The following is a 4,489-nucleotide window of genomic DNA, read 5'->3' on the forward strand; positions in this document are numbered from 1 at the left end:
ACACCTCCGCTATCAACCAGATTTGTTCCTGGATTTGGAAACGGATCAGTTAACACTACTGAGGTTTTAGAACTCTTAAAGAATCTCTTAAGCTCAGCTCTTAACGGACAATCTGTTGTCCTATGATCCTCCTCATTGCATATCTGACATGGATATTTCCTATTTCCAGGAGGTTTTGAAGAAGGTTCTTCAGGTGATGGCTCATCCTGGTTCTTCTTCTTCCCTTTTTTTTGCTTCTTCTTACTTCCTGGTTGTTTGGTTTCTTTTCCCTTATATGTCGATACAACATTTACTTCCGAAGCAAGAATCTCGTCTTTTGCATTTTGATCTGAAACCTTACAGGCTTTCTTGGATGTAGCCTTTGTCGATTTCGCATTTGTCGTGCCAATCACGCCATCGCCGGCATGAGAGTCATTGTTCGATTTAGGAGGAGGAGGAATTGAGAATTCCGGTCTAGGGGCGTCAGGTATTTTGTCGTAGAGCATGCCGGACTTGGTATAGACCAAGTCTAGATATTGCGCACGAGCGATAACTTGCTCCTCTGTTATGACTCCCCCCTTGGCCACATCTTCTGTTATGGTAGGAAGTAATGACTTTATAAACCATTCAGCTAACAGCTGATCGGGAACGTATGTTTTTACCATCCTACGACGACATCGCCACTCATGTATATGATCAGATATGTGAGTGGCCGTTGTCTGTTTGAAGTTGGTAAGGATTTCCGTTCCTGTTTCATACCTTATAGGTAATTGAAAATGGGTTAAAAAGGTAGTGGCTAAGGTGCTGAAATTGTCGAACGAAGCTCTAGGTAATTCAATATACCATTTAGTCGTTGGACCCGTTAACGTCCTCTGAAAGAGGCGAAGCTTTATCGAATCATCATTTAAGGTGTTTGACGAACACCATAGATGAAATGTCATCACGTGATTCGATGGATCTTCACCCGAATTTCCATTAAATTTAGGAATGTCAGATGGGATTTTGTGTGGAATCGCTGGCCACCAAGGGGCATAAGCAATTGGATCGTTTGTTAACCGATGTAAATCAGGTAACTCCAGAGTTGCCACGAATGGTAACTGCTAGCTCAGGTTAGGTGAAGCATACCCAGGATACGATGGGATCACCTGAGGAGTTGGTCTTTGCATACCATCATAATGCAGCTGATGCTAGTATGACTGGTAAGGTTGGTGGATAAGACCATTGTAAAATGGTTGATTTTGACCATTTTGAATATACGGTTTCCCACTATTCGGAAAGATCTGCTGCTCAAAACCTTGGTATACTTGTTGGAATTGTGGTTGTTGGTATTGCAGTAGCCATGGTTGAGAAGCCATGTGCTGTTGCACTATACTAACCATTGGACCAAGGTGTGGGGTAATTGTACCCGTTTGGACCTGTGTCGCCCCACTAGTTGGCGATTGTGGTTGAGTCGCAGGGTCAAGGGGCTGTTGCATTACAACCTGAGAAATCTGAGGTTGACATACAACAGGCATCGTTTGAACTTGCGACACCGTCACAATAGCTGGTGTAGTTGGGATGTTCGACATAGGTACACATTGTTGCATTGAATATGCAACCCTTGGTTGTTGAGGTAGCATAGGTGCCCAACCACTTGAAGCAATTCCAGTGTAACCTGAACTTTGTTGTGAACTCCCGTATGGATAGCCTCCCGGAGGGGGTAATGAAAGGGCATACTGCCCCCCATACGGTGGTGATCCAGCACTGAAAGGGATTGTTTGCCCTTGGGGACTAGATTGCCCAAATTGACCCCCAAACGGATCAATTTGTTGAGTTCCAACATAAGATTTGCCGGTTATTATTCCGGAAGAACAAACAGGAACAGACCATACTATCGTAATAGCCCCTGAATGGGCTCCTTCCAGCTATTGAGAGCTAGTTGGGACAGATGGTATACCGGCGAACATTGTCAGAGTGATGGCAGGGAGTTCTGCTGTCGCTGTGTCGGGCGCCACAGTCCTAGATGTCGACAGTTGCTCAGACATTTTTAGTCTATCCAAGAGATTCCATAGCAATTCTACAGGAACTTTCGCTGGTGGTAGACTAACTTCTGAAGAAGGATATAGAGTTACCCCGACTCCAAAGTGGGTTGGAGTACTTGTTGGAGGGTCTTCTACAATTTCTTCAATCGCAATCAGACCAGGTGGAAGAGGAAGACCGTCAGGTCCGTAAAATATTTCTGGTGCCGAAGAAGGGGTTGTATCAACAGCGACGGATGTTTGAAGAGCACCACTCTCGGACCGGTTACTGATGGAACTGGTTCGGTAACACAAGTGTTTACTTTCAAACTAGGATCAGTATCACTGTCCTTCTGTGGCTATTGAACTTCTTCTGTAGAGGCAGGGTTTCCAGAAATGGTTGGAGTAACCGGAACCTCCAATGTCGTCGGAACACTTGTTCTAACTTTAAGAGGAGATTTGGAACCGGTTAAACGAGTTCGCTTTTTCCGTACTGGTTTCGATTCTGGAGACAAAGACGGTTGACTCGTAAGCCTCCGCGAACGACGGGGTTTCAATTGACTTTCTTCCATGATTGCGGATTACTCGATCAACTAAAATAAACAGGGGAAGTATGTTTTCGAATTGAATGAATTTTAGACGCTTTTAGGCATAACTTTCTTTTTCAGTTTTAAAGAGTCGAGAAAAATCTAAAGATGACTCTAGTCGCCTTCGATGTTTTAACGAGCCCGAAGTGACAAATGCTCGGATGGACTTTTTCTGTTATAGAGTCTGAAAAAGGCCAAAAGGAACTGCTCTGGAGATCTCGGTAGAGGGTGTGCCAAACCAATCACAAAACTGCAGAATATGTTTTACGGTACGGCAGTCAATCTTCCCGAATGCTATGTTCGGTGCATTGCGATCAGTAGGGCGGTCGACATGGCTTCCTAAGGATAAAGGTTTTAAGCCTATAGGGGTCTCCCAATATATACGCGATGGTACATGGGACCACAATCTGTACTGGCACTTTTGGTCCCTCAGGAGGAATCACCCACCATCAGCGAGGCCAACAGATACCAGGTTTTACGACGCCGGAACACGTCTCTAGCCTAGACCTCTATGTTGTGCGTTATGTTACAAAGTGTTATTAAGTTCATTCAGTTTATTTTATGTTGATCTTTCTTAGAAGTTTGCCTTTTGAGGTTCACCACGAGATGTATAGACAACTTCCTAAATGCAATCTAAAAGATGATAAGCAGATTTTATCTCTTTTTCAACAATGAAAATCCTAGCTACAAAGGGAAAAGAAAGACACCATCTTTTCTCAAAGAGCAATCAGCACACTCTAAATGCACTTTTCCTAAATCAAGCATGCAAACTATCAAGATGCAAATGCACAATGCAAGTGTTTGTTTTCTGCTTTCTTAATATTGATGCCTAAAAAGAAAGCTTTTTGCACAACTTTGAATTTGCTTTTAAATGACAACTACAAACAAGTTTACTTTTTCGAAATCAGAAAGGGTAGAAGAGATTACAACACTTAACGATTTCTGAAATGAACTACTTGTTTTGACACTTAAAAGAGACAAACTCAAACCAAAAGCAAAAATGAATGTATAACCAATTGTAAATAGCCAATGAACTCTCTCCTAAGATCACAATCAATCAGATCTGAATCAAGGGCTACAGGATGACTATTTCACTCTTGCGAAAGGAAACTGTAAATGACGCCAAAAACACATGAAAACACTCACAATATTTTGTACAAAAGGAGGCGGAATTTAAGCAGAGAAAAGGGGTTATCAGACAGGTACCTATGCTGGTTACAGGCTGCAAAAATCAGAGATCAAAACAAGGCAAAACAGAGCAGAGAACCCCAGCTGCACAAGGCAAAACTGGATCAGCGCACCTGTATAACAGCGAAACTGAATTTCAACGCAGGTAGCCTTCACGGGAACTGCGTTGAAATGCAGAGTCTCTTCACAGAGCCTGCGCTGAAGGAGAAACGAGAGTTTTCTCCGGGTTCTGGGTCACGGTTTGCTATTTAATCTACAGTTTCAGGCCAAATCAAAGCAACAAGCAAGGTACAATCAAAGGGATGCTTTGAAGAAGGACTAAGATCTATCACAAAGGATCGTCAAATCATTTGTGAGTCCATTGTTCAGATCATAGACAAATCCAGTGGTTGGATCAAAGCAGCAGCTCTCTACTTTGCATCTGAGACAAGCAGATGCAGTTCGATTGTTGTTGTTGAGTGTATGAAACAAACAATGATAGAAACACAAATAAAATGACTAAACAGATTTCCCCAGTAGAGTCGCCAATTTTTTGTGGGGAAAAATGCCTATGCAGGACGATCCTATCCACCTAAGGTGTGACAGTGCCTTAGCAACAAACAAAGACAGCTATTCTAGTATTCTTCCTTTATGAAATAAGAATGAAGAGGGATAGATGGACTTACCGGTGTCTTCCGTTTGTCCCTCGATCTAGTTTCTCTTCTCTTTGGAAGTTCCCAGCTACTCGCCTTCTCGCTC

Source organism: Pinus tabuliformis, chromosome 5_2 (assembly GCF_031772625.1).
Source record: "Pinus tabuliformis cultivar Carrire ecotype Pingquan chromosome 5_2, CPIR1, whole genome shotgun sequence".
Classification (NCBI taxonomy): Eukaryota; Viridiplantae; Streptophyta; class Pinopsida; order Pinales; family Pinaceae; genus Pinus; species Pinus tabuliformis.